The sequence below is a fragment of the Halichoerus grypus genome, chromosome 9 (assembly GCF_964656455.1).
Source record: "Halichoerus grypus chromosome 9, mHalGry1.hap1.1, whole genome shotgun sequence".
Lineage (NCBI taxonomy): Eukaryota > Metazoa > Chordata > Mammalia > Carnivora > Phocidae > Halichoerus > Halichoerus grypus.
In genome coordinates this window covers 31,594,799-31,617,776 of record NC_135720.1, presented here as the reverse complement: position 1 = coordinate 31,617,776, position 22,978 = coordinate 31,594,799, and the positions used below count along the sequence as shown (strand labels likewise).

The following is a 22,978-nucleotide window of genomic DNA, read 5'->3' as shown; positions in this document are numbered from 1 at the left end:
TGGATTGTATTTTTTTATTTTTAGGTTTTGTTTTGTTTTTGTATATTCGCAATATTTGTAAAGCCAAGCATTTAAACATGGAAACAGACATGAAATTTTTATATACTTTTACTGGGCTGTTAATAAGCTTAAAAAAAAAAAACTACATTGATGAAAATTCCTGGGAAAAGGGCGAACCTGTGTTTGTGTGTGTGTGTGTGTGTGTGTGTGTGTGTGTGTGTTGTGTCTACCTGTGTGTTTACACTTGTTTGTGGTTCACATATTTGGTGGTTGAATTATCCAAAGTTTTTCCCTCCCTTCTGATGAAGACTTGCATTCCAACATCATTGCAGTGTGCAGTTCTTCTGTGTGGTTTGCTTTTTCTTGCATCTGAAAATAATTTGGGAGAAACAGAAACATAAAATTTGATTTGGCCTGAAAAATTTTTTCTTCATTTCTTTTTAAAATGTGACCAGTCCAGCCATTTCTATATAAGGATAAAGAGTCGAAGACTGGCTAATCCAGGAAAAATGTGAACCTGAAGACTTCTTCACATCCGATATTTGGACAAACCAATCCCAAAATATCCAAGACTTATTCCTTGGCTCTGAGAATTACAACATCATGGGGATAGCTCTTTTCCCATTATTGGCAGATCTTTTGCTTGTTCACACTTTGCCATTGAGATTTTCTTCTTAAGATTCTTCTTGAAAAAGATTGAGTTTAACTAGAATGAACACTGCACTCCTAAAGTCACAAGAAATGTAAGGCAAAATGATTTTATTTTCAGGCATCAGTGCAAAGTATTTAAATCTGGAGGACTTCACTCCAAAGTCAGACCAAAAATAGAAATCATTTTCTAAACTATGGAACATCCAATTCAATGAAACACCACCCAGGCATATTTACAAAAGTTTTGAAACTATGGTATGTGTTTATTATAAAATTAAATGGAAAAGTAAGCTCTAAAATTATATGATGCTACATTAGTACAACTATGACTTCTTTTAAAGCTAGAATAAAAATAAATCAGATAAAAATACACCATCAAACTGTTAATAGTCTTTATCTTTTTATTTAGAGAGTATGAGATTTTTAAAAAACTGTCACTTTTCTAAACTTAATGTGTGTGGGTATTTTTATGATTTTTATTTCTATATTATTGATATATATATATATATATATATATATATATATATATATATATATATATATATATATATCTGGAAGGGGCAGTGTGTTAAGGCAGAACATATTTCCAGGAACCTGAGTTCTGATTCTGTTCTTTACCATCTAGTCATGAGGGATTTATACTGGAATATTTATGGTCTAAAATACTATTATCCTGAGACTGTATTTCATTCATACCTTATTCTGGTGATCCATAAAAAATGTATTTTCTATTCTGCTTACATTATATAAGGAACCAGATAGCTGTTTAGAAATGTATTCGTACCGACAGATGTCACAAATCACATTTTTCACTTTGAAGTGACATTTCAGATGCAAACATTTGCCTTAATGACCAAAAATGGCTGGATCCGGCAAGGTTTAAGTTGAGTGCTCCTTAATATAGAGAGCACCAATATGTGGTACTGACAGAACAATGAAAGCAAATGTGGGTTAGGAACCATCGCTTTTACGGGTTTCTGTGTGTTAGGTTGTCTCATGCAAATGCCCATTTCTTTAACTCTCAGATATTGCTTTAAATCCTCAGGCTCTAGTAAGTATTAATCATAGTAAATACCTCATGTGAAATTATTTACCAAATAACTGAGTGTATTTTCTCTCAACCCAACTTTTTACATCATCGTACTCAGTCAACTTAGTTCTAAAATAAAGTTCTAAAATAAAGGTGAAGCCATCTTCCCATTTCTGGTGTCACATGCAGAGCAGTAAGATGCACTCCTTTCTCCATGAAAGGAGTAAAACCATGAAAATTTTCAGAATGTTTAACTCTAATGTATACCCTACTTCTGATTGTCAACTGACATAACCCAGTTTTCAATAAATGAACTACAGAATGTGCCTTCAATCCATTAAAAGTTATATATTTTTCTTTTTTTTTTTTTGAAGATTCTATTTATTTATTTGACAGAGAGAGACACAGCGAGAGAGGGAACACAAGCAGGGGGAGTGGGAGAGGGAGAAGCAGGCTCCCCGCCGAGCAAGGAGCCCGATGTGGGGCTCAATCCCAGGATCCCGGGATCATGGCAGACGCTTAATGACTGAGTCACCCAGGCGCCCCTATATTTTTCTATTCTTTACTGTATTTCAGCAGAAATACTTTTCCCTGTAATCAAAGGCTGAAGCAGACGCTTAATGACTGAGCCGAAGGCAGACGCTTAATGACTGAGTCACCCAGGCGCCCCTATATTTTTCTATTCTTTACTGTATTTCAGCAGAAATACTTTTCCCTGTAATCAAAGGCTGATGCCTTCCAGTACCTTCAAGTAATACCTCCTGTGGATATGATTTCTTAGAAGTTTTTTGAAAAATGTTATAAAATAGCCTACAGAAGACCACAAATATTCCCCTGCATCATACTGCAAATTATGTGCAAGTCTTACGAACAGCCTACCTATTTACATTATCCAGTAGAGAGCTCTGACCGTGGTTTGTCTGGGAAATTGTAGCCTGTGGCATTTAAGGCAGACCAGTTGCCTTAACTGTTTTAAGAGCACATTGGTCTTGACCAGTCTGGTTGAATTTTTTCAAGGAGAAAGTCATTTTTCAAGCAGTAAACATTCTTACGGATATGAAATCCATATGGAAACCTGGGCATTTTCAAGTGAATGCTGGTGGATATTCTACAAAACTGTGGTCATCACTCAATCAAGACGTTCAGATGGGTTGTATTCAAGATGATTATAGACTCTATATTTTAGTTGAATGAGGCTAATGAACAAAATTTTAGGTATAGAGACAAACATTGTTGCTTTATTGGGTCTTATTCTTTATTATACATACTGATTGACCTGGCTTGGGTAATAGGCTTACCACATCCCTTAGGAAGCATAGATCTCCATAGTAAAACTGGGGAACTATTAGCAGACAGATGGGAATGAAGTTTGAGAAGGCAAGAAAAAAAAAAATCCAGTGCTTTTTATTTATTTTCCTTGTTTCTTAAGTTAGAGCCAATGAAGTATATGCATGAAAAATAATAGTTTTCCCTACAAGTGCTAATTATTTGAAATATTTGAACCTTCTTTTTCTTTTCCCTTCTTCCCTCTCTTGTTTCCCTCCCTCCCTCCTCCCTTCCTTCTTTCCTTCCTTTTGCCCTTCTGTCATTCCACACTTCCCCCCTCCTTCCTTACTGTTCCCTTTCTTCCCTTCTTCCCTTCCTTCTATCATGGCCACATTTCATTCCAAAGCACAATACTAAATGTATAGGCCTAGTTCAAGTTGATAATTGACACTCAGAATCAGATCACACAACAATTAATTTATCGTGGCTTTTTCAGTTTTGTGGCTTGCTACAAAGTCATTTAGGTATGTGTGAAGAACTAAGCTATTCTTTTCTTAAAATAGTAACTGCTCTTTCAAAATTTAAAAGGATAGAATTTTTTTAATTTCAAGTATTCCTCCAGATATATTTCTTAAAACCCTATGTTGTGCTGTAAGAAAATAATTATAGAGTTAGAAAAAAGTATTCTTAAAAGAAAAAAAAATTGTGGAAATGGGACTAGGACTATTGGTTTGTTGCTTATTGTACTCAGAGCTGGTTTTTGATATTGAATAAAGAAATATTTTCTTATATTAATATTGGTCTAAATTTATATAATGACATTAGAGATACATATTTTAAAGTAGTGTCCCCCCAAAACACTAGAAATTTTGTGTTTCCCCAGTGAACAAACTGGAGAACTTTTGTGACATGACACAAAACCTTTCCCAAAGGCTGCTGTTGTGGTTGGTGTTAGAAGTTGCATTTTCCCCCACCTACTATTTGTTCTATTGTAAGTTTCATGAACTAAATCTTTTCTGTTTTTCTTTTATTTCCTCCTGCAAATAGTTTCCTGAAAGGCCAGCTAATAATGTGCATCTTTTACATATTGGCTGAATTTGCCATATTATCATTAGATCAGAAGATGCTATATATGCATAGTTTGGGGCTTGTCTATGATTATGCATCGCTGATCCAGTAGAATCTTTCCAAAGACAACAGGCTAAACTTGATTGCAATTAAGATGATTCACATTTTTTACATCCAAGCATATGTAGAGAGGGATCATTTTATACTGAAATAATACAGTCAATGGAGCTGATTTCAGACTATCTCTTTGAAATGCAAATGCTTATGGAGAGAGGTAGGAGTTCAATTAAACTTGTCAGTGAAAGGAGAAGATGGAATAGACATACTTTTCCTTATTCCTTCCACTATGGACAACTAAAAATCCTGGTCATTATATACAAAACAAACATGGGAAGACTGAAAGATGAGAGAAGAAGGCAGACTGAGAAGAAGGACCCAAGAAATGACACAGTGGTGAATTCCCTGTGTTTTATTTTTGCCTCATATGTCCCAGACTTGAAACTAAAGAAACTGGTAACTCAGAAACACAAGTAGATATGGACCAAAAAAGCCCCAACAAAAGCCTGTTCTCCTTAGCTAAAGGACCAGGAATAGGATGGTCTAGCAAGAAAGAAAAGTTTTAGACAATAACTGCTCTACTTTAGCTAAATACCATAGGAAAGAAAAATCTGGCCCCACCCTCACCCATGCCAGTGAATGCTGACAGGAGATTCTAGACTTCCACCATCATCCGGCTATGAGGAATGCCCCCCAACATTGGGGTAAGGTCAGAGAAAGCCTAGTGAAGCATCAGGATTTTCACCACCATCCAGAAGTAATGAAGCCATCTTCCCACTCTCTGGTGTCACATGCAGAGCAGTAGGATGCACTCCTTTCTCTACCAGCAGGGTGGTATCCGAGGATGCTTACTGGGGGGTCTGAATTCTCACCCACATCTAGCAGTAATAAGGAGCCCCTTCTCTTTTCAGGAGTCAACAGAGGCTGAAAGGGAAACTAGAAACACATCGAGCAGTAATGAGGTAATGCCCACACTTCACCTGCCACAGTGGTGTCAGAGGAAGCTAAAACTAAAGCAAATAAAATTACCAGATACATGGAGAGACATTACAAAACGTTAAAATGTCAATTCACCAAAAAGAGCTAGCAACCTTAAATGTATATGCACCAAAGAACAGAGCGGTAAAATATGGGAAACAAAAACTGATAGAACTGGAAAGAGAAATAAACAAGTCCACAGTTATAGTTGAGGATTTCAACATCCTTCTCTCAATAATTGATAGAACAGCCGGACAGAAAATCAGCACAGATATAGAAGAACTCAACACTACCATCAACCCACAGGCTTGAATTGACATTTATAGAAAACTCCCCAACACCAGCAGAATACACATTCTTCTCAAAGATCCATAAAACTTTGCTGAAATAAATGATATCCTGGGCAGTAACACAAACTAGAACACATTTAAAATAATTGAAGTTATATAAAAGTGTGGTCTTGGACCACATTGGAATCAAACTACATACCAATAGCAAAAAGATAACAAGAAAACCTCTAACCATTTGGAAACTAAGCAACACATTTGTAACCATGGGTCAAAGAGAAAGTCTCAAGGAAAATTCAAAACATATATATATATATATAGAATTGAATGAAAATTAAAATACCATATATCAAAATTTGTGGGTCATAGCTAATACAGTTCTAAGGGGGAAACTTATATCACTAAATGTTTGTATTAAGAGAGAGAAGATGTCTCAAATCAATAATCTACACACATAAGTTTGATAACTTAGAATAAATGGACCAAATCTGCAAAAAGCACAAGCTATCACAACTCACCCAATAAGAAATAGATAATAAGGATAATTGCAATAACACTAGAACCATTAAGGGAACTGAATTCATAATTTTGAAACTAATTATACAAATATTTAAAGAAAAAGTAACATCCATTATACACACAATATTTTCCCAAAAGAGAATAGGAAAAAACATTTCCCAGTTAGTTTTATGAAGCTAATATTACCCTGATACCAAAACAAGACAAAGATAGTACAAAAATGAAAAGTTCAGACTAATAACCCTCATTAATAAAAAGTAAAAATCCTTAACAAAATATTAGCAAATAGTATTCAGCAATATATAAAAAGAATTATACATCATGACAAAGCAGGATTTATTTCTGGGATGCAAAGCTAGTTTATTATTTGAAAATCAGTAATGTAATACACCATATTAACAGTCTAAAGAATAAAAATCACATGATGGTATCAGTTGGTACATAAAATGCATTTGACAAAAATTCAGCATTTATTCATGATAAAAACTCCCAGAAAATTAGGAATAGAGGGAAAATGATAAAGAGCATTTTCAAAAGCAAAAATAAAAACCCTACAGCAAAGATAGACTTAATGATGAAAGACCAAATGCTTTCCACCTAAGATCAGGAACAATCCAAAGATGTCTGCTCTCACTGCTCCTATTCAAATAGTTAACTGGAAATTCCAGTCAATGCCATATGACAAGAAAAGGAGATAGAAACCATAGAAATCATTACACCCCAAAAGTGAAATACTTAGGTATAATGCTAGCAAAATATGTGCAAGATGAGGAAAACTACAAAACTCTGATGAATGAAATAAAAAAAAAAGAACTAAGTGGAGAGATAGTCCATATTTGTGAACTCAATATTGTTAAGATGTGTGTTCTTCTCAACTGACCTATAGATTCAGTGCAATCCCAACCAAAATCTCAGAGAATTATTTTGTAGCTATCAATAAAGTGGTTCTCAAGTTTCCTTGGAGAGGCAAAAGATCCAAAAGAGCCAACAGTGTCAAAGAACAGGTTAGAGGGCTGACACCACCTGACTTCAAGACCTACTATAAAACTATGGTAATCAAGACAGAGTGGTATTGGTGAAAGAATAGACAAATAGATCAATGGAACAGAATACAGCATGCAGAAAGAGACCCACATAAACAGAGTCAACTGATCTTTGGCAAAGAAACAAAGGCAATATAATGGAGCAAAGATGGTCCTTTCAACAAATGGACATCCATGTGCAAAAAAAATGAATCTAGACATAGGCCTTACACACTTCACAAAAATTAACTTGAAATGGATTATTGACATAAATGTAAAATGCAAAACTATAAAACTCCTAGAAGATAACATACGAGAAAATCTAGATGATCTTGAGTGTGGTTTAGGTACAACATCAAAAGCATGATCCATGAAAACAATAATTGATAAACTGGACTTCATTAAAATTAAAAACTGCTCTGCACAACATAATATCAAGATAATGAGAAGGTAGGGCACAGACTGAGAGAAAATATTTGCAAAAGACACATCTGATAACTGTTACCCAAAATATACAAAGAACTCGAAAAACTCAACAATAAGAAAACAAATAACCCAATTAAAAAATGGGTCAAAGATCTTAGCAGACATGTCCCCAGGGAAGATGTAGCAAATAAGTGTATGAAAATAGGCTCCATATTATATGTCATCAGGGAAGTGCTAATTAAAACAATGAGATACCACTACACGTCAAGTAGAATGGCCGAAATCAGGAATGCTAACGTTAAATGCTGGTGAGAATGTGGAGCCACAGGAATTCTCATTCATTGCTGATGAGAATGAACTGGCACAGCCACTTTGGGAAACAGTTTGGTAGTTTCTTACAAAACTAAACATACTCTTACCATACAATCCTGCAATTGCCCTCTTTGGTATTTACCCAAAGAGCTGAAAACTTATGTCCACACAAAAACTGTACACAGATGTTTATAGCAGCTTTATTTATAATTGCCCAAACTTGGAAGCAACCAAGATGTCCTTAAGGAGGTGAATGGTTAAATAAACTGTGGTACATCCAGATAGTAGAATATTATTCAGCTCTAAAAAGAAATGAGCTTCAAACCATGAGAAGAGGGACACCTGGGTGGCTCAGTCGGTTAAGTGTCTGCCTTTGGCTCAGGTCATGATCCCAGGGTCCTGGGATCGAGCCCCGCATTGGGCTCCCTGCTCAGCGGGGAGCCTGCTTCTCCCTCTCCCTCTGCCTGATGCTCCACCTGCTTGTGCTCTCTCTGACAAATGAATAAATAAAGTCTTAAAAAAAACATGAAAAGACATAGAGGAAATTTAAATGAATATTACTAAGTGAAAGAAGCCACTCTGAAAACACTACATACTGTATGATTCCAGCCATATGACATCCTGTAAATAACTAACGAGGGAGATAGTAAAAAAGTCAGCAGTTGACAGGGGTTGGGGAATAGAGAGATGAGTAGGCAGAGCACAGAGGATTTTTAGGGCAGTGAAAAATACTCTGCATGATACTATAATGGTGGATGCAAGTCATTATATATTTGTCCAAACCAACAGACTGTATAACACCAAGAGTGAACCCTAAGGTAAACTATGGCCCTTGGGGTGATAATGATGTGTCAGTGTGTAGATTCATCTAGTGTAATAAAGGTACCCGCTGGTGAGGGATGTTGATAATGGGTGAGGCAATGCATGTGTGTGGGCAGGGGGTCTATGAAAAATCTCTGTGCCTTCCTCTCAGTTTTTCTGTGAATCTAAAACTGCCCAGAAAATTAAAATTAAAAAAAAATCCACACAGATTATAAAGGAAAAAAATAAAACTGTTCATATTTGTAAAGGATATGATTGTCTCTGTAGAAAATCCCAAGGAACCTATAAAAACTCCTGGACTTGATAAGTGAGTTCAGCAAGATTGCAGGATACAAGATAAGCATATACAAGTTAATTATAGGTCTCCCACAGGTGTCAGGCATGGTTAGCAAGGTCAGCGGGGTCAGCGGTGTCCACAGCAGCAGCCCAGCTGCAGGTGGGAAATGATGCAATAAAAATCTTTTTAATTAAAAAATAATAAAATAAAAGTGGATTGCAGTTCTGTATACTAACAATGAACACACAGACATCAAAATTAAAAATACAATGCCACTTTTGTTCACTCAAAAAAAATGAAAAATTTAGGTATAAATCTAATAAGCACATATGCTGAAAACTGTAAAATGCTGATGAAAGAGCTCAAAGAAGATGTGAATAAGTATAGAGCCATGCAGTGTTTGTGAATTGAAAGACTCAACATAATAAAGATGTCAGTTTTCCCCAAATTCCCATCCAGGTTTAACACAATTTCTATCAAAATCCCAGCAAAGTTTTTGTGTAGTGAGAGAAAGATTATTCTAAAATGTACATGGAAAGGCAAAGGAGCTAGGATAGCTAAAACAATTTTTAAAAAAAGTAAGTGGAAGAAACTCCTCTTCCTGATTTCAAGACTTATTATATAGTGATGGCAATTAAGATAGTGTGATGGTGGTGGAGGAATACACACAGAGATCAATGCAATAGAATAAAGAACCTGGAAATAGACTCACACAATTATACCCAACTGATTTTTGATGAGGGGGCAAAAGCAATGCAGTGGAAGAAAAATAACTTTTTTAATCAATGGTGCTGGAGTGATTGGATGTCCATAGGCAAAAAAAATGAACTTCAGCCTCCTCTTCATACCTTATGTAAACTATAAATCAAAATGGATCATGAACTTAATGGTAAAACATAGAACTATAATACTTTTAGAAAGAAACAAGAGAAAAGAGAAAATGTTAGGGATCAAAGACTAGGCAAGGACTTCTTGCACTTGATACCAACAGCATGGTCAAAAGGAAGTAATACATTGATTTCATCAAAATTTAAAATAAAACAACAACTTTTGCTCAGCGAAAGACCTTGTTAAGATGCTCAAAACAAGCCACAGACTAAAAAAAAATTTCAAGCCACATATCTAACAAGAGGTGAGTATCTAGAATATAGGAAGACTCAAAACTTAGTACAAAAACAGCACCATTAGAAAACAGGCAAAAACATTTCACTGGCCAAGATGCAGAGATAGCACATAAGCACATGAAAAGATGTTCAACAATATTAGCCATCAGGGAAATGCAAATTAAAATCTCAATGAGATAGTACTACACACCTATCAAAATGACTAAAAGAAAACAATAGTGACAACCCAAATGCTAGTAAGAATGTGGAGAAACTAGATCGCTTGTACGTTGCTGGTGGGAATTTAAAATGATCTCGCTATTCTGGAAAACAGTTTATTGGTTTCTTAAAAACCAAACATGTAACTGCCCTACAGCCCAGCAATTGTACTCCTGGGTATTTATCCCAGAGAAATGAAAACTTACATTCACACAAAAACCTGTACACAAATGTTCATAGGAGTATCATATGTAATATAAACTGGGATGGGGGCAGATATTGTTTAATGGATGAATGATTAAAAATACTGTGGTATATTCATATCATCAAATATAACTCCGTAATAACAAGGAATTAACTATTGATACACATAACAACTTGGATGAATCTTCAAAGAATTATACTACATTAAAAAATACCAATCCCAAAAGGTAACACACTATAGAGTTTCATTTATGTAACATTCTTAAAATAACAAAACTGTAAAAATGGAGAACAGATTAGTAGTTCCCAGAGTTAGAAATAGGTGGGAGGGAAAGGAAGATAGGAGAGAAGTAGGTGGCTATACAAGGGCAAAATAAGAGATCTTTGTGGTGACGGAAATGTGCTGCATCTTTTTTTTAATCAATAAATCCTGTTTATTTTTGTATATTAAGGTTTTTTTAATTTAAATTCTCAGTTAACATACGTGTTATATTAATTTCAGGTGTGCACTAGAGTGACTCAACACTTCTGTACAACACCCGGTGCTTATCACAGCAAGTGCCCTCCTTGATTCCCATCTTCTATTTCACCCATCCCCCCCACCCACCTCCTCACTGGTAACCATCAGTTTGTTCTCTATAGTTAAGAGTCTCCTTCTTGGTTTGCCTCTCTCTCTCTTTTTTCCCTTTGCTCATTTGTTTCTTAAAATCATATGGTATTTGCCTTTCCCTAACTGACTTATTTTGCTTAGCATTATACTCTCTAGCTCCATCTATGTTGTTGCAAATGGTAAGATTTCATTCATTTTTATGGCTGAGTGATATTCCATTGTATATACATACCACATCTTCTTTATTCATTTGTCAGTCAGTGGACACTTGGGCTGTTTCCATAATTTAGCTGTTGTAGATAATACAGGTATAAACATCAGAGTGCATGTATCCCTTTGAATTAGTATTTTTGTATTCTTTCGGTAAATACCTTGTAGTGCAATTGCTGGATCATAGGGAAGTTCTATTTTTAACTTTTTGAGGAACTTCCATACTGTTTTCCATAATGGCTGCATCAGTTTGCATTCCCACCAACAACGAAAGAGCGTTCCGCTTTCTCCACATCCTTGCCAACACCTGTTGTTTCTTGCATTGTTGATTTTAGCCATTGTGACAGGTGTGAGGTGATATCTCACTGTAGTTTTGATTTGTATTTCCCTGATGATAAGTGATGTTGAGCATTTTTTCATGTGTCTGTTGGCTATCTGTCTTTGGAGAAATGTCTGTTCATGTCCTCTGCCCATTTTAAAATTGGATTATTTGTTTTTTGGGTGTTGAGTTGTGCAATTTCTTTATATATTTTGGATAGTAACCCTTTATCAGATATGTCATTTGCAAATATCTACTCCCATTCCGCAGGTTGCCTTTTGGTTTCATTGATTGTTTTCTTTGCTGTACAGAAAACTTTTCTTTTGATGTAGTCCCAATAGTTTATTTTTGCTTTTATTTCCCTTGCCTTAAGACATATCTAGAAAAATGTTGCTACAGCCAATGTCAGAGAAATTACCTTATGTTCTGTCTTCTAGGATTTTTATGGTTTCAGGTCTCATAGGTCTTTAATCCACTTTGACTTTATTTTTGTGTATGGTATAAGAAAGTGGTCCAGTTTCATTCTTTTGCATGTAGCTGTCCAGTTTTCCCAACACCATTTGTTGAAGAGACTGTCTTTTTCCCATTGCATATTCTAGTCTCCTTTGTTGAAGATTAATTGACCATATAATTATAGGTTTATTTCTGGGTTTTCTATTCTGTTCCATTGATGCTATGTGTCCTTTTTTTTTTTTTTTTGCCAGTACCGTACTGTTTTGATAACTACAGCTTTATAATATAACTTGAAGTCTGGAATTGTGATGCCTACCATTTTATTTTCCTTTTTCAAAATTTCTTTGTCTATTCAGGGTCTTTTGTGGTTCCACACAAATTTTAGGATTGTTTCTTCTACTTCTGTGAAAAATGGTGTTGGTATTTTGATAGGGATTGCATTAAATCTATAGATTGCTTTGGGTACTTTAGACATTTTAACAATATTTTCTTCTAACCCACGAGCATGGAATGTCTTTCCATTTCTTTGGGTCATCTTCAATTTCTTTCATCAGTGTTTTATAGTTTTCAGAGTACAGGTCTTTCATCTCTTTGGCTAAGTTTATTCCTAGGTATTTTAATATTTTTGGTGCAATTGTAAATGGGATTGTTTTCTTAATTTCTCTACCTGCTACTTCATTATTAGTGTATAGAAATGCAAGAGATTTCTGTACATTGATTTTGTGTCCTGCAATTTTACTAGTTTTGTAGCCTCTGACTTTAGTAGCTTTTTGGTGGAGTCTTTAGTGTCTTCTGTATGTAGTATCATGTCATCTGCAAATAGTGAAAGTTTTACTTCTTCCCTACCAATTTGGATGCCTTTTATTTCTTTCTCCTGTCTGATTTCCGTGGCTAGGACTTCCAGTACTATGTTGCATAAAAGCAGTGAGAGTGGACATCCTTGGAAAAGCTCTCAGTTTTCCCCCATTGAATATGATGTTCACTGTGGGTTTTTTATATAAGGCCTTTATTTTATTGAGGTCTGTTCCCTCTAGACCTTCTTTGTTGAGGGTTTTTATCATGAATGGATGTTGTACTTTATCAAATGCTTTTCTGCATCTATTGAAATAATCATATGGTTTTTATCCTTTTTCTTATTGATGTGATGGATCACATTGATTTGTGAATATTGAACCCCCCTTGCATCCTGGGAATAAATCCCACTTGATTGTGGTCAATGATTTTTTTTTTTTTTTACTGTATTGTTGGATTCTGTTTGCTAGTATTTTGTTGAGTATTTTTGCATCTATGTTTATCAGAGACACTGGCCAATAGTTCTCTTTTTTTTATGGTATCTTTATCTGGTTTTGGTATCAGGGTATCTTGCCTCATAGAATGAAGTTGGAAGTTTTCTTTCCTCTTGTATTTTTTGGAATAGTTTAAAAATAATAGATATTAACTCTTTTTAAAATGTTTGGTAGAATTCACCTGTGAAGCCATCTGGTCCTAGACTTCTGTTTTGGGGAGTTTTTTTGATTACTGATTCAATTTCATTGCTGGTAATCAGTCTGTCCAAATTTTCTATTTCTTCCTGCTTCAGTTTTGATAGATTATATGTTTCTAGGAATTTATCCATTTCTTCTAGGTTGTCCAGTTTGTTGGCATACAATTTTTCATAATATTCTCTTACAATTATTTGTATTTTTGTAGTGTTGGGTTTTATTTCTCCTCTTTCATTTGTGATTTTGTTTATTTGGGTCCTCTCTTTTTTTCTTATTACTGATTTGTTTGTTTTTTTGTTTATTGATGAGTCTGGTGAGAGGTTTGTCAATTTGGTTGATCTTTTCCAAGAACCAGCTCCTGGTTTCATTGATCTGTTCTATTGTTTTTTTAGTTTCTCTATCATTTATTTCTGCTCTAATCGTTATTATTTCCTTCCTTCTGCTCGTTTGGGGTGTTTGTTCTTCCTTTTCTAGTTCCTTTACATGTAAGGTTAGATTGTTTCTTTGAGATTTTTCTTGCTTGTTGAGGTAAGCCTGTCTTGCGATCAACTTCCCTCTTAGAATCACTTTTGTTACATCCCAAAGGTTTTGGTTCATTGTGTTTAATGTGATGCATCTTTAATGTGTCCACATCAATATCTTGGTTGTGATAATGTATAACAGTTTTGCAAGATGTTATAATTTGGGGAAAACTGGGTAAAAGTTACATGAGATCTCTATATTATTCCTTACAACTGCTTGTGAATTATCCCCAAATTAAAATTAATTTTTAAAAAGTGTCCAGTAGAAGTCACCAAAATTAAGGTTTACAACGTCAAATTGCTACTGAAAATTACTTATTTTCAAATTTTGGAGTGAAAATTATGTTTCCTACAGGTATTTGGGGTTAGGACAATTTCCATTTAAGGTAATTTCTTGCTGTCAGTTACTTCTCCCATTCTGTATTAGAGAAATTCTTTCAGTGTCATTTGTAAAAGTCATTAACAGTCTGCAATGATGCAGTGATAAATTCTGGATTTATACTCAATTATTAAATACTCATAAATACTCAATTATTAACTACTCATATAAATTATTATGGTATCCTTTTGTCCAAGCATATTTATTACTATTATGTTGCCCAACAATAAATATTATATTTTTGGTCAATTTGTGAAAATATTTGCAGTGTTACTATGTTTCCATAAAATGAAACTCTAGTAAGTAATGTAGCAGGAATCATAATGAATAATCTCTAGTAGTTTTTTGCAGAAGCCATCTGTAGTGTGGTGAGCTTTTTATTAAAGACAGTTTTTAGTGGAATCTGAGATTACCAATGATAAATGTACTGTTGCCTTGGCATTGGGAGATTCCAGATTCACTACTTGATTATTGTATGGAGTCAGCCATTAAACTGAATGCTTGAGTCAAATTACAAAGACACAGCTATAAAGATAGAGATATAGATCCTGATTACCAGGAAGTAGACTCCTACAGGCAATGACTGATAAACTAGGATGAGTACATACTGACCTTATATAGAAATAAAATAACAAGAATAATAAAAGAGCATGAAAGAGTGACTACAATCAATACTTAAAAATTTTAGCTTTTAAAAATAATTACGGATCATTGCACTGTGGAGTTAAGTAACATTAAAAGAATATTCAGTTGGAAACAATATTTTATATATTTTAACTATATTAAAAGATGGATAATTTCCAACATTGGTAGGGAAATGGGTGCACACCCGTTTGTGGGAATATTAATTTTATCACAGATTTTTTTGGAGAGAAATTTGGTAATAAATAATAAAATATAAAATTTTCCATAGTCTTTGGCTCAGTTGTGGCTCTTGTAGAAATCCAGTGTAAAGAAACAGTCATGCACAAGGATAAATAAATATATTCACTATGCATCATTTATGATCATGACTAACCAGAAATAATAAATAATGGAATGATTGGACAGATTATATTATATTCACACCCGGGCACATTATACAGTCATTGAAGAAGCAGATCAATATGAATTCCTAATTTTAGGGGCAAGGGAATTGTTTCCCTTTTTACTTTATATGTTCCTCTGTTATTTGAATATAGTTTCAACAAACATATTACTTCTGTAATTTTTAATGTAAATTAAATGACATATATGATGGATAAATAAATCATGGTCACTGAAATAGAACTAGCACTGTGAAAATTATGGAAAGATTTGCATATTTTTGTGGAAAATAAGCTTGCTAAAGTAATTTTTACAATAATTTTCCAATTAACTACTACTTGTTAGCACAATTATGAGGACAATTATGTGTGAGTAAAACTTAGATACTGCTCAGCTTAAGATTTCGAAATTTTAAGTGGATTTAAGAGTGTCTATGAATGTATCTTGTCACTTGTGGTTTTTTTCTTTAATCAGATATCAAAGACATGTAAAATAAGACCTAAACTTTCCTAAACATCTGAGAAAAAGTACTGTTACCAAAAAGAGGTGAACATGAGTAATGAATATGTGGGCATTGAACTGGACATTGAACAATTTCCACATACAAAGCACATTTTGTATTAGCAATGGAATTAAAAGTTTTTCACTATGTTTAGGTTAAATAAATAAACATGATTCATGTTTCAACTTGTTTATTTGAATAAATCTTTAGAGGAAAAAGTAAGTATTTCAAAGATTGACATTAAACTCTTTACCATATCATAGATTTCTCAGGACTTTGTTTTTCTCCCCTTAAAAAAGAGGGGAGGGATACTAAATCAGTGGTGAGCAAACTGTTGCACAAGGTCAAATACAAAAAAAAAAGTATTTGTAAGCTAAAGTTTTAGCAAGCAATGGAATTATATCTTTTAAAATCAGGAAATACAGTAATTATCACTGGACTTAAGCAGACCTTCATTAATTTGTTGTCACTTGAGGGTTTCAAAATGTTTGCCAATTTTCCAAAAATGGAAATAAATGATACATACTGTAGTATCCAATTATAATGTTGTAGCATGAACAAAATTTGTTTCTGAAAATAATTCTGAAACAAAATTATTTTATAATCTGTGTGATGGCTAATTTTATGTGTCAACTTGGATGGGCCATGGTGCCCAAATATGTGGTTAAACATTATTCTGGATATTTCTATGAGAGTGCTTTTAGATGAGGTTAACATTTAAATTGGTGGACTTTGAGTAGAGCAGATTGCCCTCCATAGTGTAGATGGGCTTCATTCAATCAGTTGAAGGCTTGAAGAATAAAAGACTGAGCTCCCAAGCATAAGAGAATTCTGCAACACTCTGAACCTGAATAGCAACATCTGCTTTTCCCTGAGTTTCCAGCCTGACAGTCTTTGGATTTAAACTGTAACATTGGCTTTTCTCTGGGTTTCCAGCCTGCTTGCCCATCCTGCAGATTTTGAACTTGACAGCTTCCATAATTACAGGAGCCAATTCCTTAAAATAAATCTTTATATATATATATATATATATATATATATATATATATATATACACATATATATATATATGTATGTAAATCTCTTACACACACACACACACATACACACACACTCATGCACACACATCCTATTGGTTCTGTTTCTCTGAAGAACCCTAACTAATACAATCTGCTTAGTTTTCTCAAAGTGTTTTTATTTTATTTTATTTTATTATGTTATGTTAATCACCATACATTACATCATTAGTTTTTGATGTAGTGTTCCATGATTCATTGTTTGCGTATAACACCTGCACTCCATTCAATACATGCCCTCTTTAATACCCATCACCAGGCTAACCCATCTCCCCACCCCCCTCCCCTCTAGAACCCTCAGTTTGTTTCTCAGAGTCCATAGTCTCTCATGGTTCATCTCCCCCTCCGATTTCCCCCCCTTCATTTTTCCCTTCCTACTATCTTCTTCTTCTTCTTCTTTTTTTTTTTTTAACATATAATGTATTATTTGTTTCAGAGGTACAGGTCTGTGATTCATCAGTCTTACACAATTCACAGCACTCACCATAGCACATACCCTCCCCAATGTCTATCACCCAGCCACCCCATCCCTCCCACCCACCCCCACTCTAGCAACCCTCAGTTTGTTTCCTGAGATTAAGAATTCCTCATATCAGTGAGGTTATATGATACATGTCTTTCTCTGATTGACTTATTTTGCTTAACATAATACCCTCTAGTTCTATCCACGTCGCTGCAAATGGCAAGATTTCATTTTTTTGATGGCTGCATAATATTCCATTGTATATATATACCACATCATCTTTATCCATTCATCTGTTGATGGACATCTGGGCTCTTTCCATAGTTTGGCTATTGTGGACATTGCTCCTATAAACATCAGGGTGCATGTACCCCTTCGGATCCCTACATTTGTATCTTTGGGGTAAATACCCAGTAGTGCAATTGCTGGGTCATATGGTAGCTCTATTTTCAACTTTTTGAGGAACCTCAATACTGTTTTCCAGAGTGGCTGCACCAGCTTGCATTCCTACCAACAGTGTAGGAGGGTTCCCCTTTCTCCGCATCCCCGCCAACATCTGTCGTTTCTTGATTTGTTAATTTTAGCTATTCTGACTAAGTCAGACAAAGACCTCATCAAAAAGGAGAATTACAGACCAATATCCCTGATGAACATGGATACAAAAATTTTCACCAAAATACTAGCCCATAGGATCCAACAGTACATGAAAAGGATTATTCACCACGACCAAGTGGGATTTATTCCTGTGCTGCAAGATGATACAGTACATTAATAAAAGAAAGAACAAGAACCATATGATCCTCTCAATAGATGCAGAAAAAGCATTTGACAAAGTACAGCATCCTTTCTTGATTAAAACTCTTCACAGTGTAGGGATAGAGGGTACATACCTCAATATCATAAAAACCATCTATGAAAAACCCACAGCGAATATCGTTCTCAATGGGGAAAAACGGAGAGCTTTCCCCCTAAGGTCAGGAACACGGCAGGGATGTCCACTATCACCACTGCTATTCAGCATAGTACTAGAAGTCCTAGCCACAGCAATCAGATAACAAAAAGAAATAAAAGGCATCCGAATCGGCGAAGAAGTCAAACTCTCACTCTTTCAGATTATATCAAAGTGTTTTTAATTAACTTTAAAATCATTTTCTCATTGCAAATAAATTAAGCAGCAATCCTCATGCCTCACAGTCCCCACTTCAAGGTATCTCTCTGACTTAGTCAATAGCTCTCACTGATTGTTTAGTGAATCCATTCTTGAATCTTCTTTCTTTGCAGACCTGACTAAGCGCACCCAAAGTATTAAAGACCACAGAGCTCCCAAGTGGGCCAATGAACCTGAGTTTTCCCTCTGACAGATTAGGCTATATGTGGCTAGGAGGCTTAGGTAGTTCATTTTTAAGGTTTCTCCCAGAGATATCCTCTAGTCTATAATTCTAAATGTAGCATTTACTATGAATTGGGTGTATAGATGATTGTGCAAGTTGGAGCAAGAAACTGAGTGGTGAACACTTGAAGCAATGTTGCTGTTGTGGGCACAGAATTTTTATTGGCTTTGGAAACACTGGTTTTCTCATAGTAATGATGATGTAACTGGTCAGGATGGTGATAAAAAGGGGATTTGAGGTATTCATAGATAAAACCATGTGAGGACCCATGGTCATAAAGCAAGGGTACAATAGCTGCCAATGTTTATCATCCTTCAAATACAAAATTATGCTTCCTCTCATAGAATTCTAGAATTGGAAAAGATGTTATAGAGATGTTATTTCATTAAATCTCATTCTAGAGATTAAGAAATAATAGTCAAAGAGGTCAAATTACACTTCATCAGACCTAGCAGGTCTTAAGATAAAAATGGTATATGAGGATTAGGCACAGGAAGCATCAGAAGGCCCAAGCAAGCAGCAGAGTCTGGAGGCTTAGACTTACGTTTCATTCACCACAGTTGTATGAAGCATAAAGAGCAAAGCTGATTTATGAACTGTCAGCTAAGTATGAGCATGCAAGCTAAAAGTGGATTGGGACTTCACTATAGCCCCTCTCCATGGTGACCTTGAAAGACATTAGTTGGGGAAAATCTTCTCAATAGGCAGAGCTCTAGGTGGTACAACTGATATTCCTCTTTTGGTGGAAAGAAAATAGCCCAGGATTAAAATCTATGTAAATTCATGGGTGACAAATAGCTTGGAAGGAAAAAGTTGGGAAGATCAGGGACAAAAATGTCTGCAGTCAAGATTTGTGGATGGACTCATGGGAGTGGGCATAAAGTGTGAAGATCTTTGTATTGCATGTTTGTGTCCACAAGAGAACATCTACCCTAGAACAGGCATTAAACAAAGCAGAGTAGACAAAATGCCAGCCAGTCCATGTTAGCCAGCTCTCCCTGTCATCAGAGACAGTGTTTGAACACTGGGTACAAAGAAACAAAGTAACTATGGTATCAAGGATGGAGGCTGTGCATGGGCCCAGCTATATGATCTCCCATTTACTGAGACTGATATAACTTCTGCCTCTGCTAAATGACCCAACAGTTAGCAAGAGAGACCAATGCTAACCCCCAAATAAGCACCATTCCTTCAAGAGGCCAAGCAACCATCTACTGGCAAGCTGAATATATTGGACTCATTCCATCCTAGAAGAGACCTTCATTCATTTTGGATTAGCACTTTTTGAATCTACACATATTCTAGGTATGGATTTGCCTTTCCTGTTTGAAGAACCTCAGATGGCGTCATTATCTGTGGGATTACAGAAAGTTTAATTCATCCACATGAATTCCCAATAACATTGCATCAGACTAAGGTAGTGTTTTTAACCAGGGGTGATTTCCCCCCGGGGACATTTGGCAAAGTCTGGAAACACAGATGGTTGGCACAACTGGGAGGATGCTACTGACATCTAGTGGCTAGAGGCCAGAGTTGCTGCTAAACGTCCTACCACGTATAAGATAGTTCCCCATAACAAAGAATTATTTCACCCAAAATGTCAATATGCCACTGTTCAAAAACTCTGGACTAAGAGACTCACTTTATGGCAAAGGAGGTGCAACAGTGGGCCCACAACCCGAAGATCCACAGGTCCTGTCGCATACCAGCGGGCACTGAAGAGCAATAGAATAGCTTATATTTGTCACAGATAAGGCTCAAAAATGAAACCATGCAAGGATAGGGAGTCATCTTCCAGGACACAGTATATACTCAAATCAATGACTACTATATGGTGCTGTGCCTCATTAGTTAGAATACACGGTGCCAGGAGTCAAAGGGTGAAAGTAAGAATGACCCATAGGGAATTTCTGCTTCCTTTTTCAGAAATTCTGACCTCTGTGTGTTTAGTGGTATTTGCTCCTAAGGTGGAAAACACCCACCATGGAAATGCAAAGTACGATTTATGCCTGTGTACTTCATATTCCTCGTGCTAAGAAACCAATGTCAAGGACAGGAGCGCCATATTGATAGAGGCAATTGGTCTGAACATCAGGAGGAAGGCTGTTATGACACATTGGGGACAGGGAGGAATATGTTTGGTATATGGTTATCTCTTAGTACTTTGTTGCCCAGTTTCGATGGTAAATGGACAAATATAGTAGCCACAGTCTCAAAAGGGCTTAATGACCTGGGGTTTAGGCAATCAGATATGACTTTGGGTTGCCCCACCAGCTAAGCCACCAAGACTAACACAGGTATTAACTGTAGGAGAAGAGGATCTAGGATAGATTGTGGAATAAGGAGACAATAACTTATCACAGCTGTAACTGTGAGAGCTGGAGTTTTCTCTGTTAATTCTCCTCTAATAAGTTTACTGTAGGAAAACCAATCACCAGAGTCCTGGAGGAATGATGTTTAGGGCTTAGGTAAAGCAAGAGGAGCAAAGACATGTAAAAGTGGACAGTAATGGATGCTGGGTTACCCTGCCGGGATTCCTCTTCCAAGAAGGAAGGACTAATTCCCTTAACTGCTGAGTGTGTTGCTGGCTGATATCTCTGGGCTTTGCTCTCCCCCGAAGAGAGGCACATTGGATGAGATCACTTTCTCCAGAGGGCGAGATGCATCCCCAGATTGGTTGAAGGCTGGGTCCCCTTTCCCCAACTCAGGATGTATCTAAAGGACATTTCCGACCCCAGGGCTCCCCTTGGGCTTGCCCTATGTGTTGTTACTGCACTGCAGCTCAGCTTTTCCCTTGGCCCAACTCTGCTTCCTTACCATCCTGCACACGTGTTGATCCTGACAGCAATCCCCTCAAAACTTTGTGTAGACTAAGCTCCATCTCCTAGGCAACTTTCTGGGGAACCTGACCTGCAACATTAGTACATGCACTGCAGTCCAGGCCCTCAAGATATAGTGAAAGTATGCTGCTTAAACTTGCCAGAACTTTCCTTCTTTCTTGAAAGCTTACCTTCCAATGTCTGTTCACAGACACACAGCATTCCCTTCCTCGCTTTTGCCTCTTCTCTTTCATGTTTGGGGAAGTTTTCTGCTAGAAGCCAGAATGGCAATTGTTAGAACGAGAAAGAAAAGCACATAAAAGGCTGTCCTTTCTTACTTCATTTTTATCTGCAGCAAGTACCCTGTGATAAAAAGATTGAAAGGAATTGCAATTAGTCTAGTCCATCAAATATTTGGCCTGAAGCATTTTTGTTTATGAAATGCAAAACTCACCTTGATCTAGGCTCAAATTTACCAGTGCTCCTTTTTTTTTTCTTCTTTCAAACACACTGACTTTATGTCAATTTTGATTTTAATCACCTTCAAGAAGACTCTAACTTTGATTCGTTTGTCCAACAGCAGTGTCAGGTTCCTACGTTTGTCTTTTCTCTTCTTGTGCATCAGCCTCTGTTGGGGGTGGGAGTGGAGGGGGACTGGCTGAAGTGAAGGGTCAGTGTCAAATGTTAGCTGAAGAACAAATGGATAAGCTCAGTAATAGTATAACCCACTTGAAATTATAGTCAAATTCCTTATTGGCCAGACCTGAGTTCTAAATATCTCCATTCAGGAAATAAACTCAGACTATTCCCTTAAGTGCACATTTCTATGGGGAAAAAAATCAGAAAAAGTTATATTATAGTTGAGATAATTTCTTTAAGTGCTTAATAAAATTCACCAGTGAAACCATCTGAGCCCAGCATTTTCTTGGAGGTAAGGTTTGTTTTTTTAATTGAGATATAATTGACATGCATTTTATTGGAAGTTTAGATGTACAACATAGTAATTTAATATATGCATATGTTGCAAAATGATCACTACAATGAATCTAGTTAACATCTATCACCACACTTAGCTTTTGGCAACTTACAAATATACAATACAGTACTATTAACTATAGTCACCATACTGTACATTACATTCCCAGTACTTATTTTATACCTGGAAGTTTGTGCTTTTTGATTACCTTTTAATTATGACTTTTATTTATTTAATGGGACTATTCTACTTTTTTTTCATTTTAATCAGTTTGGTTTGGTGTTTTTCTCAAAAAAAAGTTTACCCCTTTCATCTGATTTAATTTTTTTCATGAAACTTATCACAGTATTTAATGTTTCATTTTTTCTTGTATAGTCAAATTTTCACCTGCATCATTTACAATCAGCCAAAAAACTTCCTCTAGTATTTCTTGTAGCGCATATCTGCTGCAGATCAATACTTTCCCAGGTTAACAGGTTTATATTTTTCTTTAGTAAGTTTAAAGATGTTG

At 35.8% G+C, this 22,978-nt stretch overlaps 2 long non-coding RNA genes across 3 annotated transcripts in view; one reads left to right on the top strand and one right to left on the bottom strand.

Moving 5' to 3' along the window:
* LOC118553701 (uncharacterized) overlaps nucleotides 1–22,978 on the top strand; it is a 258,776-nt gene that overhangs the window by 201,665 nt on the left and 34,133 nt on the right. The window lies entirely within an intron of this gene.
* Nucleotides 259–21,772, bottom strand: LOC144378954 (uncharacterized). The gene is made up of 3 exons (XR_013440898.1): nucleotides 21,683–21,772; nucleotides 20,315–20,387; nucleotides 259–369 (listed from the first exon to the last, which is right to left on the bottom strand). It is a non-coding gene; the product is annotated as an uncharacterized LOC144378954 (long non-coding RNA).